Raw genomic sequence first — 14,093 nt, forward strand, 5'->3', positions numbered from 1 at the left:
ACAGAAGTTGCAACCATACACTACACTGAATGAGGCAAGAGTTACAGGCTCTGGCCTCCAGGCACTTTGAGGTAGGTTTTTGCGTTTGTCTGGCTCTTCTCGCCTAGGCTAGAGTGTAGTGGTGCGAAGTCGGCTTTCTGCAACCTCTGCCTCCTGGGTTTAAGCGATTGTCCTGCCTCAGCCTCCCAAGTAGCTTGGATTACAGGTGCCTGCCACCACACCTGGCCAATTTTTGTATTTTTAGTAGAGACAGGGTTTCACCATGTTGGCCAGGCTGGTCTTAAACCAGGTTATCTGTTTGCCTGGGCCTCCCAAAATGCTGGGATTAAAGGCATGAGGCACTGCGCCTGGCCCAGGCTGGGGGGTTTTATCTCTGTGCTTGGCTTGGCACAGCCCAGTGGTCATTTTTTAACCTTGTGGTGTGTAAGGTTAAGTCCATTTATAATATAAATTGTACACGCATGCATGCATACACACACCCATGTACTCACACACAGGTACACATGCACGCTTGCACACACACATGTTCACAAATGGAAACAATATAAGGACAATTATTTTAATGTTTTATAACCTTTCTGGCCTCTGGTCTTTTGTGTAGGACACCTGAGATTTTTAAGAAGGAAGTAATCCTCTAAAAACTAAAATGTTAGCTATTAGTGAATTTTCAATTTTTTATTAGCCACATCAAAAATAATAATAAGAAGAAGTGAAACTGTGTTGATTTTAGCCTGCTAGCTGCAAAATATTACTGTTTTAATATGTGATCAATATAGAATTGAGAGGTGAAGCCAGCTGGACTTCCTGGGTCAAGTGGGGACTTGGAGAACTTTTCTGTCTTACAAGAGGATTATAAAATGCACCAATCAACGCTCTGTAAAAATGCACCAATTAGTGCTCTGTAGCGAGCAAGGGGGTTGTAAAATGCACCAATCAGCGCTCCGTAAAATGCACCAATCAGCAGGATACTAAAAGTAGCCAATCGCAGGGAGGATTGAAAAAAGGGCACTCTGATAGGACAAAAATGGAATATGGGAGGGGACAATTAAGGGGAAATGGGAGGGGGAATAAAAGCTGGCCACCTCAGGGAGCAGTGGCAACCCACCGGGGTCCCCTTCTGTACTGTGGAAGCTTTATTCTTTCCCTCTTCACAATAAACCTTGCTACTGCTCACTCTTTGGGTACATGCCATCTTTAAAAGCTGTAACGCTCACCGTGAAGGTCCGTGGCTTCATTCTTGGTCAGGGAGAGGAGGAACCCGCGGGAAGGAACTAACTCCGGACACATAATTAGAAATAAAATATATTTTGCCAGGCACTGTGGCTCATGCCTGTAATCCCAGCACTTTGGGAGGCTGAGGATAGAGACCATCCTGGCTAGCATGGTGAAACCCCGTTTCTACTAAAAATACAAAAAAATTAGGCAGGCTTTGTGGCGGGTGCCTGTAGTCCCAGCTACTCGGGAGACTGAGGAAGAATGGCATGAACCCGGGAGGCAGAGCTTGCAGTGAGCCAAGATAGCAGCACCACTGCATTCCATTCTGGGTGACAGAGCGAGACTCACTCATCTCAAAAAAATGAAAAAGAAATAAAGTATATTTCTGGTCTAATTCTTCTAAACTCACTGTGCGTTTTTTGTTTGCAGCACATTTTACTTCAAACCAGCCACATTCCAGGTACCCAGTAGCTACATATGGCAGGTGTCTGCCACATTGAGTGCAGGCATGAGGGCTCTGACCTCCGGGAAGTGAGGGCCTGAACGTGTCTTTTCTGTTAAAAGTGAGGGAACAGCCTCTCTACCAACTTTTCTCCTCAGGCTCAAGGGTGGCTGGAACAGTACCCCTAGAGAGAACAGGGGCTGCAAGCTGAGAGTGTCCACGGGAAGACCACGGTCTCACAGTTGCTGTTTTGTAGAGGTGTGGTGGTCTCCTCAGTTCAGCCAGGTCTGGCCTCTCGTCTACCACCAAGGAGAATGAAGCGGGGCAACACCAGACAGTGAGTTTGGCAGAGTAGGATTTATTAAGCAAAAGGAAAGCTCTCCACAGCAAGAGGGGACCTGAAAGCAGGTTGCCAGAAATGGGCCTAATTTCTTTCTTTCTTTTTTTTTGAGATGGAGTATTGCTCTGTTGCCCATGCTGGAGTGCAGTGGCTTGATCTCAGCTCACTGCAACCTCTGCCTCCCCAGTTCAAGTGATTCTCCAGCCTCAGCCTCCTGAGTAGCAGGGATTACAGGCACCCACCATCATGCCTGGCTAATTTTTTGTATTTTTGTAGAGATGGGGTTTCACCATGTTGTTGGCCAGGCTGGTTTTCAATTCCTGACCTCAGGTGATTTGCCTGCCCCTGCCTCCCAAAGTGCTGGGATTACAGGCATGAGCCACCTCACCCATCTGAGTTATGGGTCTTTTATAGGGCAAGAAAAAGGGAGTCTTCTGTGGGTTCTGTCCAAATGAGAGGGGTAAGTTCCCCACTAAGGGTGCTGCATCTGTGCATGCCTGGGGTTGGCCACAGTGACTCCATGTTGGTTATTACCCATGAGTGCCTAAGCAAAAACTTGGAGAAAGGGGGATAGGGGAGTGCTAAAACAACAATGCTAATGTCATGTGTATGATATTCTAATAAGCTGGGTCAAGTTTAGGACATTTGGGTTGATTTATTGCGCCTGCACCTAAGTTGAAAAAATCCCTTCTGAACAACATCCTGGCATAAGGAAGTTCTTAACCACATTTCTTCCTGCTAGCTACAGGGCCAGTGCTGGTGCGGTCCTGTGGGTGCTTTTTCTCTCCCAAAACCCTCCCTCTCTATCTGCCTCTGACTCCCTCCTCTCTCAGAGGTTTGTTTTCCCTTTAAATATCAGACAGTAAACAAAGAATGATGGGGCTCCAGTAGGAGAGAACACGATGTCTTCAGGTCTCTTCACAGCCTTGACCTCCAAAGATTAGATGTAGACGGAATAGATTAAAGGCAAACTTCTTGTTTTCCTGTTTATCTTTGGACCTAATTGTCAGACTGTAACTGTGTGTTTTTCTCCTGTGGTGGGGGGCACTGTGTGAGTTTAAGCAACAATCACATGCATCCACATCTTCCTGCACTTCTGTTCCCAGAAGGAAGGCGGTGAGTGTGAGTTGTCTAGATCCTTGATATTTTGAACAAAGAATTGAACAAAATGCACAGAGTAACAAAGGAAGAAAACACAGGAGGAAGCAGCAAAAGTAGAAATTTATTAAAGTGAGAAAGCACTCACAGGGTGGGTGTTGGCTCGAGCAAAAGGCTCAAGGACCTGGGTACAAAGTTTTCTGGGTTTTAAGTACAGTTTTTGGGGTCCCTATTGGCTACCCCTTATCTGGATGAAGGATTTGGTCTGTGGCTAATTAAAAACTCAGAGGAACTGACATTCTATGCAGATGAAGGGATGGCCTGTGCTTAGCCTGTGGCCACTCCAAGGCACTCTCCCTTTACATCTGAGGAGTGGTGGAATGGGGAGAGTTGTAGGGAGAGTAGCCTTTGATCCTTTGCCACTCCGGTGTGGGGGGACGGGTTCTTTCTCTTTTGGTTTAGCTGTTGGAAGTCGGCCTTAACTGATCTTAGGTTCTCTACCCCCAGACCTTGGTGCATGTGTGTGTGTGTGTTTTTTTTTTCTTAGGAAGTGAGCACAAATTGGCCTTAAGTTCCCTGCCTCCACACCCTATTCTCCTACCTCACTTCTGAATAACTCAATACCATCTTACAACAAATCTATTAAATAAAGGGAAAAGGAAATCAATACTTATAGGGTGCTGAGCATTTGCAGGTTGTTTGTAATCGATCTGTCCTGGCATCCTGTCTTTAATGGGTATATACATTAGTAAGCTATAACCGCATAACAAACAGTCTCAAAACACACTAGCTCATGATTGAGCTGGTTAGAAATGTAGGCTGGGCTCAGCTGGGCCATTCTGCTGGGCTCAGTTTGCCTCCTTCAGGTGTGAGTGGTCAGCTGCTGGTGAATTCGGTGGCTCTGCTTCTGGGAGTGAGCTGTCTGTAAACCGAGCTGTCTGTAAACCGAGCTGTCTGTAAACTGAGGCACTTTGGGTTTTCCTTTTCTCAGCATGCTATTTTATCCTCCAGAAAGCTAAAATGGGCTTGTTCTAATAGAGATGAAAGGGTTCTGAAAAAGAAAACAGAAGCATTTAAAACCATTTGAACCTAGGTACCAAACTGACACACTGTCATATGCAAAGCTTTGGCCTGTGCAAATAAGGCAAGAAAGAGTCAAGGTTTGGGAAGCAGAATTTGTCTCTCGACGGGAACCACTATAAAAGTCATTGCCAAGGGCATGAATACAAGATGAAATTTTAAGATATTTGTCTTTTTTATTTTTGAGACACAGTTTTGCTCTTCTCACCCAGGCTAGCGAGCAATGGCATGACCTGAGCTCACTGCAACCTCTGCCTTCCAGGGTCAAGCGATTCTCCTCCTTCAGCCTCCGGAATAGCTGGGATTACAGGCACATACCACCATGCCTGGCTAATTTTTTTCTGTTTTTAGTAGAGACATAGTTCCCCATGCTGGTCAAGCTGGTCTCAAACTCCTGACCTCAGGTGATCCACTCAGCTTGGCCTCCCAAAGTGCTGGGATTACAGGTGTGAGCCAATGTTATGCCCAGACCGTTTATTCCCCGAAGAAGACCACCAGAGTCCAGAGTCAAAGCCAAGCGGCAAGGATCTTTAATGCAAGTTCGAATTTGGTCCCTCCGTTTCTCAACATACAAGAGGGCCCTGAACAATGCGCGCGCTCGCTTTTTATAGCCTGATAAAAATAGGACTTGTAAGGTTACAGAGGAACGGGGAACAAGGGAATTCTTTAGGTTACAGTATTACAATTTGTTAACATATTAAGTTTATACATTTAGCAGTTACCTATTGGTTTCCGTGCTTTTAGTAAAACTACAAACGGCGGCGCCCTTATCGGGGATTTCCCAGGATTTCCCAAGCTGAGATATATGGAGAAATGTATTTGCACTGGGCCGTGTTTGCACTGGCCCCAGGAAATTGAGAGATATATGGTGTCAAGCGGAATGTATTTGCTGGGCCCAGGACTGAGGAATGTGCCTGATTTCTTTCAAGCCACTGCGCCTGGCCAAAAAAAATGTGTCACTTATGCAATCAATTTTATTATGGCTTTTCTAGCAGATGAAGCTTGTATAAGTGCCCCAAAGCTACTAAGAAGTTGGCTGGGACTCAAGATCAATTTTGCCTGAAAGCAAGAAACAATGGTACCAACCATGTGCCATAAAACTTACACTTCCGAGCTGGGCGTGGTGGCTCAAGCCTGTAATCCCAGCACTTTGGCAGGCCGAGACTGGCGGATCACGAGGTCAGGAGATCAAGACCATCCCGGCTAACACTGTGAAACCTCGTCTCTACTAAAAAAATACAAAAAACTAGCCAGGCGAGGTGGCCGGCGCCTGTAGTCCCAGCTACTCGGGAGGCTGAGGCAGGAGAATGGCGTAACCCGGGAGGCAGAGCTTGCAGTGAGCTGAGATCCGGCCACTGCACTCCAGCCCGGGCAGCAGAGAGAGATTCCGTCTCAAAAACAAAACAAAACAAAACAAAACAAACTTATACTTCCACAAAAAAATATATAAAGCATCTTGGTTTAAAAATCTATAAACTTATACAATTGGAAGCTAAAAAATAAACAGTTGGAAGACCTAATGCAATTCTATCTTTTATATAATATGGTAAACATTAATTTCCACAAAGCAAATGGCTATAACAAAATCCAAGCACCCTTTTCCTCTGAGTCATGGCTCCTGGAAGATGAGGCTATGTGTAAAGATGGGGCTGCGCACCTCTCCTGAGTCCCAAAACAGATCCATCAACACAGTCACCTTCAGCTCCCCAGGGGGTACCCCAAGAATCACATTCTGCTGCTATTACACTGCCACAACTGAAGAGCCCACTGCATAGCCAGCCCCAGGACTAAGGCAGAGTCAGCGAGCCCTGAGGGACATGAAAAACACAATGTGTGCAATAAGATATTAACAAATTAGACTTTACCAAAAAATTTAAAAACTTTTAATTTTGAAAATACAAGCCATAGACTGGGAGGAAATACTCACAAATCATGTGTTTGATAAGAGACATGTTTCCAGAGTGTATAAGAAAAAAACTGATTTTAAAAACTGACAAAAGATTTGAACAGGCCTCACCAAGGTGTTATAGGAAAGGGGTCCTGATATGGACCCCAAAAGAAGGTTCTTGGTTGTCCAGCAAGAATATGGGGCGAGTCCATAGAGTAAAGTGAGAGCACGTTTATTAGAAAAGTAAAGGAATGAAGACTGGCTGTACCACAGGCAGAGATGTGACATGAGTTGTTCTGCTGACTATACTTATTTCTTGATTGTATGCTCAACAGAAGGTGGATTATTTGTGAGTTTATCTGAATGAGGAAGGTTCCTCCCCCTTTTAGATTATATAGAGTAACTTTCTGACGTTGCCTTGGCATTTGCAAACTGTCACGGTGCTGGTGGGAGTGTCTTTTAGCATGCTAATGTATTATAATTAGCATATAATGAGCAGTGAGGATGACCAGAGGCCACTTTCATCACCATCTTGTTTCTGGTGGGTTTTGGCCAGCTGCTTTACTGCATGGTGTCTTACCAGAAAGGTCTTCATGACCTGTATCTTGTGCTGACCTCCTGTCTGATCCTGTGAGTAAGAACGCCTCACCTCCTGGAAATGCAGCTCAGTAGGTTTCAGCCTCAGTCTACCCAGCCCCTATTCAAGATGGAGTTGCTCTTGTTCAAATGTCTTTGACACAAGAAGATATACAAATGACAAATATGCACATAAAAGATGCCCAACGTAAACAGTAGTCTGTATTTAGAAGTAACAAAAATAAGGAAAACGCAAACTAAAACAAAAATGAGAAATTAATATCCACCTATTAAAATGGCTAAAATGAAGACGGCTAACCATACCAAGTTTATGTTATCATGTGGAACAACTGGAACACTCACACTGTGGGTGGGAATGTAAAATAGTAAAACTACTTTGAGAAAAAAATTGGGAGTTTCCTAAACAGGTAAATGTTCACCTACTGTATAATCTAGCCATTCCACTACCAAATATATACCCAAGAGAAAGGGAGAAAGGAAAGCATATGTCCACACAAAGATTGCTTACAAATGTTTCATTTTCTTTGTAATAACTCCAAACTGGAACCTGTGAAAATGTCCATCATCCGCTGAATGAATAAGCAAACTGTGACGTATCCATACAATGGAATATGACTCAGCAGTGAAACAGAATATGCTATTGATACATACTTCAACACGGATGAATCTCAAAATAATTACACTGAGTGAAAGAAACCAAAGAGAGAGTGTTATGATTTCATTTATATAAAACTCTAGAAACAAACTGACACTGACATTATAGAAAAAAGATCATTGCTTGCCTAACGATGTGAGGGGAAGAGGCAGGGAGGGGTTGAGGAAGAGATTACCAAGGAACACAGGAAATTTGGGGGTGGGATGGGCATATTCATTGTTACTACTGTGGTAATGGCTTTATGGGTGTACATGTATTTTGGAACTTATTAAACTTCACGCTTTATTTTTTTGATACAGGGTCTTGTTTTGTCACACAGGCTGGAGTGGAGTGTCGGGATCATACCTCACCACAGCTTTGAGCTCCAGGGCTTAAGCAATATCCTGCCTTAGCTGCCTGAAAATCAAGTGAAGTGCAACACTGCTCTCCAGGCTGTGTGACAGAGTGATACCCTCTCTCAAAAACAGAAGAGAGAAAGAAAGAAAAAATGAAAGAGAAAGATAAAAAGAAAGAAGAAAGAAAACAGTGATACAACCTTTTGCTTTGTTCTGTATCTTTAATTGTATTGAAGATGACATCTTTCTTTTTTTTTTTTTTTTGCCAAGTTTCAAGTAGAATGGCTAGATGAACGAAATAATATGCACATTTGTAAGGCTATTAAGTCAGTGGGTCTCCAGGAAGCTTGCAACAAGACCCATACCTTCCAGCCACTTTTGTTACTCATTTTCTTTTTTTTGAGTGGGGTGGAGATGGAGTCTCGTCTGCCACCCAGGCTGGAGTGCAGTGGCATGATTGAACCCGCCTCCTGGGTTCAAGTGATTCTCTTGCCTCAGCCTCCCAAGTAGCTGGGACTACAGGCTTGCGTCACTACACCCAGCTAATTTTTTGTATTTTAGTAGAGACAGGATTTCACATGTTGTCCATACTGGTCTCAAGCTCCTGAGCTCAGGCAATCCACTCGCCTTGGCCTCCCAAAGGGCTAGGATTACAGGCATGAGTCACTGTGTCTGATCTTGTAACCCATTTTCTTACCAGCACACTTCTTTATCAGAAAAGGATAAGTAGGATTTCTATCTCTCATCTTTGCCTGTGATTTCCCTGTTCCTGAGTTTCTGTAAAAATGCAGACAATCAAAGGGTCCCCCCTAAGCTCTGTCAGGGTGGCTGTGAGGATTGGATATAATGGATATCAATGGCCCATGGCAGGTCCAGGGCAGCAGCTGGTGTAGCTGCCCCCCTACTTCCTGCCCACAGTGAACCCCACAGTTTAGTTGAGGTTAGGAAGTCCTCACTAGGCTGCTTGGACCCAGGCCCTATGGCCCATAGGTGAGTCAGATAAGTCCCTGTCTTCCAGGAGCTGGCAGTCTGTTGGGGAAGACAAGCAGGTAAATGGAGAATCTGAACTTGTAAAAAGAGCTGAGAAAGAGGGTATAAGGGAGGAGACCACCCTTCATATTGTCTTTTGCTCAATTTCTGCCCCAAAGAAAGAAGCAAAAACTAAAAGGCAGAAATGGAATCCACAGGCAGACAGCCCAGCACTGCACCCGGGCCTGGTAGTTAAAAATCCATCCCTGGCCTAACTGCTTGTGTTATCTATAGATTTCAGACATTGTATGGAAAAGCATTGTGAAAATCCCTGCCCTGTTCTGTTCCGTTCTGATTACTGGTGCACGCAGCCCCCAGTCATGTACCCCCTGCTTGCTCAATCTGTCATGACCCTCTCCTGTGGACCCCCTTAGAGTTGTGAGCCCCTAAAAGGGACAGGAATTGCTCACTTGGGAAGCTCGGGTTTTGAGACATGAGTCTTTCCAACACTCCTGGCCGAATAAAGCCCTTCCTTCTTTAACTCGGTGTCTGAGGGGTTTTGTCTGCAGCTCGACCTGCTACAGGTGCAGGTGGGGATGGGGGGTAGGCAGGACTCTGGAGTTGTGACCCTGACCAGAAGAATCCAGGGTACCAGTATAGAATGAGACCACCACTTCTCCTGCTGTCTTTCCCAGCTTTTCCCCATCTCCCCTTTTCCCTAGTTTATAAGACAGGAGAAGGGGGAGAAAGCAAAAAGTTGGAAAGAAACAGAAGTAAGATAAATAGCTAGACGACCTTGGTGCCACCACCTGGCCCTGGTGATTAAAATAATAATAATAATAATAATATTAACCCTTGACCAAAACTACTAGTGTTATCTGTAAACTCCAGACATTGTATGAGAAAGCACTGTAAAACTTTTTGTTCTGTTAGCTGATGCCTGTAGCCCCCCGTCACGTTTTCCATGCTTGCTTGATTTATCATGACCCTTTTACATGGATCCCTTAAAGTTGTAAGCCTTTAAAAAGGCCACGTATTTCTTCTTCAGGGAGCTCGGCTCTTAAGACACGAGTCTGCTGACGCTCCCGGCCGAATAAAAAACCTCTTCCTTCTTTAATCCCGTGTCTGAGGAGTTTTGTCTGCGGCTCGTCCTGCTACACCAGGACAAAGCACTTCCAGGTGCTGCACTCTTTTACCACATCTGAATTCTCATCCCTCTTAAGGGTGGCTCTCAGCATCCATCTTCAGGCCCTTGCTACAGGACCCTGCGTGGCGCTCACAGAATACTGAGGCTGCCACACCTGTGGGAGGGTGGCAGCAGGAAACAGAAGCTTTCTGAAACCTGATACCAGTAAGAGGAACAGAAGGAGGGGCAGGGGGAGCCAAGAAACTGCCCAGGCCAGCCCTGGATGTGGAGGAGGCTCCACTGTGAGCCACAGCAGGATCCCAAACTTTGTGGGTTGCAGGGATAAGAGAGAGTGTCAGAGGGACTGGGAGATGGAGCAATGGCCTCTGTTGAGGAGTGAGCCTTCCTCACCAGAGGCCGTGAGGCTCCTCCCTTGGGGTTCCAGGCTGGATTCTACCTTCTCTCTTTAGTCGTCTGTTCTAAACCCATCAGAAGTGCTTTGCTGCTACAAAATAAACTCCAGACTGGAACGTGGCATCAAGGGCTCTCACCAGCCTAACCCCAAACTGGCTTTCCAACCATCTCCCCCTCCTGCCCTACACTTTTAACCTTCCTGTTCTTTGCTCACACAAGTCCATCCACCTGACACACCTTCCCCTAAATATTTTCCCCATTTGCCAATCTCCAGGCCCACCTCTGCCTCCCAGAAGCCTTTCATCCTGAGACTCCTGGGCCTAGAGATTTACCAAAGTGTTGTGCATTTTCCCAATTGTAGGATTGTTTACGTCCCCCCAGGTACCTGCACATGCCCCACACACAGTGGCACTGCATGTCGTGGGGCAATGTTTCACTCCCCCATTGCCTTTGTTCTGTTCCCTCTGAACCCCCCACCTTTGAGACAGTTAATTTAAAAACTTTATTTTGCCAAGGTTGTGGATGCATGTCTGTAACACAGCCTTAGGAGGCCCTAACATGTGCCCAAGGTGGCCAGAGCACAGTTGGGTTTCATACATTTTGGGGGGCATAAGACATCAGTCAACATATGTGAGACGAACATTGGATCGGTCCAGAAAGGTGGGACAACTCCAAGCAAACGCGAGACCGCTGGAAGTGGGAGGGGTTTCCAGGTCATAGGTAGGTGAGAGACAATCCATTGCCTTCTTTTGAGTTTCTGATTAGCTTTTTTAAAGGAGAAATAAGGTATACATTTATCTCAGTGAGCAGAGGGATGACTTTGAATTGAATGGAAGGCAGGTTTGCCCTAAGCAGTTGCCAGCTTGAATTTTCCCTTTAGCCTAGTGACTTTGGGGCCCAAGATATTTTCCGTGATTGGGCCAGGTCCTCTGCCACTGGGTCTTCCTCAAAGATGCTCTGCAACAGGTGGTGGTGTCCTCATTTGATGGGTGAGAAAACTGCCTTGGAGACGTGAAAATCCAGGGAACAAAGCCAGCGTCAGTGTGGGTCCTCCCGCCTAGGCCTGCATCACTACCACAGTAGCCCTGGCACCCAGTGTGACGGGCCAGAATCGGTCTCCCCGCTTCTGCCCGAGGACCCTGCAGTCTATTCTCAGCTCAGACACTGGGCCAAATTGAGCTGTTGGAAACCAGTATCACAGCCCTCTGGGACTCTGAATAGTGACAACCTTCACACTGGTCTGTGGAGAAGGGGGACTTGAGGTTTGATCTGGGCCTTCCCTTCCTTTCTAACTTTCTCACCTCTTCCACTCCTTCTGCCATGCCCTCCGCTCTGCCCAGTGTCCCCGGGGTCCCTGCACTGCCTTCCCTCTCTCTGGAATCTCTTCCCTGGGCTAACTCCTCACCTCCAGGATCTTTTGTGACCCTCTCCCTCTCCCATCACCAAACTGCAGATCGATCCCCTTTTGTGCCTCCTCCCTTCCTCTCTTTCTCTCCTGTCATTGCTTCTCCCTCCTGCCCCAGTATTAACCCAGGGTGATCTAGGGGTCTGGAGGTGTAGGCTTGAAGGGATCCTGAAATAGCCACACACAGATTTATTAGACTCTCGGCAATTCCTAAAGGGTTAATAATGGAACCTCCTATCCCCAAGGTGAGGAATTTCCCCCAGGAAAGGTGACTTAATGAGTAGCAGGTGTGACCAAGAGGCACCACTCTATCAGGCAGGCACTGAAGGGGCAGGAAGCACAGAAACACCTCTCTCTCTCTCTCTCTCTCTCTCATCCACTGATCTGTGTCCTAACTGAAAGCCCACAGCAGGGATGATGACTTGCTGAAGGTCACCAGCACTTTGGAGAACACTGAGCCAGGGCCACAGAGGGAGACAGTCTCCTGACCAGTGTGAGCCAGTATCTGCTTCCAAGTGGCAGTGGCCTCACTGAATGGGGCTCCTTGTGCCCAAAGGCAGGGTGCCTAACCAAGGAGCCACGTGAGTGCCAGCTCTGCCACTCTGTAGCCTCCAGTAGGCTCCATTTTGCTTCCTGGTCTTTTTCCTCTTGGGTCCAACTGTCCAGTTTCCTCGCCCACTGTTCAGACCCCATCTTGTCCCGGCCACTAGAGGCTTGGCTGTCAGGGACCTTCACAACTCAGGCCTCTTCTGTGCTTTCCTTGGCCCCCCTGGGCTTCTGTTAGCCTCTGAGTGGGCTGGCGAACCATTCCCGTGGAGGTCTTTACATTAACCCAGCCCCTCTCAGTCAGCAGTCTCCCCTGCCACTCACCCAGGTGCTAATTATTTCTCCGTTGAGTCTTTCTCTACCTAACTGAAAATTAACGTCTGATTCCTCTCTCTCTCCCTTGCATAACCTCCGTGAAAAAAGTCAGATGCCTTAACCCCAGGAAGTTTTCTGCCTGTATTTCCTTTCCCACCTCCTTCTCCCAGGCACTTAGACTCCGTCTTTCCATTCACATATATGTCCAGAGCCTACCATGTTGTAGTCCTTGGGGATATAGCAGTGAACCAAACAATGTCCCCAACCCTGTGGGAGCTTGAGTTCCAGTTGGGGGAGACAGATAACAGACAAAATGAATAAATAATGTATATAGTGTGACAGATGGTGATGAGGACTATGGAGTAAAAGAGATTGGGAAAGGAAGACAGGGAACCCCTGGGAGAGGAGGTTCTGCGATTTTAGAGGCAGCTATGCAGCTCTCTGGAGGAAGGGCAGTCCAGGCAGAAAAAACAGCAGGTGCAGGGGGCCTGGGGAGCCCCTGTGTTCCAGGAACAGCACAGGGTCAGGGTGGCCAGAGGGAAGCAAGTGAGGGGAGGTGCGGTGGGAGGTAAACTCAGAGGGGTGATGCTCGGACAGCATGGGCCAATTCTCCAGGACCTTGTGGGTCATCTTAAAGCCTTTGGCTTTTACTCTGATGAGTCAGGAAGCCAGTCCACCGTTCTGTGCAGAGCACTGATATGATTTCACCTAGTGTTGGGTGGCAAAGGGACTTCAGGGGTCAACAATGGAAGTGGAGACCAGTTAGGGGGAGAGGGATGAAGGGGACTCACACCAGGCAATGAGTAGTCATGGGGGATGAGAAGCAATTGGATTCTTATATCTTGAAGGTGGGGCCCACAGGAGGTGGGTGTGAGAGAGGAGGTGAGGACAGTGGCCTGGATCACTAACTGGAAGGATGGGGTTTGGGGAGGAGCAGGTCTGGGGAGGAGGATGCAGTGTGGGCAGCCTGTACACAGCATTTAGAGCTTTCTCTCCAGCCGTGTACTTGCCCCTGTGCCTTTGGACACGTTGGCCTCTGTGCCTGGAAATCTTTCCCTTCCCTGGAAGAAGAGCTTTAACTGCCTTCTCAAGTGTACCTTCTGTGAATCTGTCCTGTCCGCCCTCATCCCCTCTATCCCTCTCTTTGCTTCATGCACATACTGGGCCTCATGCACACTACACAGCCTTGACCGTATTGTGCCCCAGAAGGTGCCCCAGGAGTCAGGTGCCATCCATCGCTGATGGCTGTGTTTCTCAGAGTGTCCGCACACAGTAGGGCTCAGAGAGAGACTGACAGGGACCTGGCTGGACTCTAGCTCTCTTCTTTACAGGTTCGGCCACCTTGGGCTGCTCACCTTGCCTCCATGGGCCTCCGTTTCTGCATCTGTCGAATCGGTGTGCGCTTTCCCCTTCCCTCGCGAGGGTCCTGTGGGGATGGTCCCACTGCAAGGATCCTGAAAACACTGGTTAGCACGCCCTGTGCTGGGAGACGACAGGCTCTTCTCGCCTGTCCCCTGCTTTGCGCTGGAGGGAGACGAAAGAGCTGGGCAGAGGAAACGGGAGGGAACCTGCCGACGATCCGTCATTTCCAACGCACTTTACACACGTTTTCCCGTTAATCCCCTGAACTCTCAAGTGCAGCCGGGACTGAGCTGAGGGCTGGCGATG

General features: G+C 47.3%; 1 pseudogene; it reads left to right on the top strand.

Moving 5' to 3' along the window:
- The window catches only part of LOC105508062, a 16,337-nt pseudogene that overhangs the window by 285 nt on the left and 1,959 nt on the right, over nt 1-14,093 (top strand).

Source organism: Colobus angolensis, unplaced genomic scaffold (genome assembly GCF_000951035.1).
Source record: "Colobus angolensis palliatus isolate OR3802 unplaced genomic scaffold, Cang.pa_1.0 Scaffold157, whole genome shotgun sequence".
Taxonomy (NCBI): domain Eukaryota; kingdom Metazoa; phylum Chordata; class Mammalia; order Primates; family Cercopithecidae; genus Colobus; species Colobus angolensis.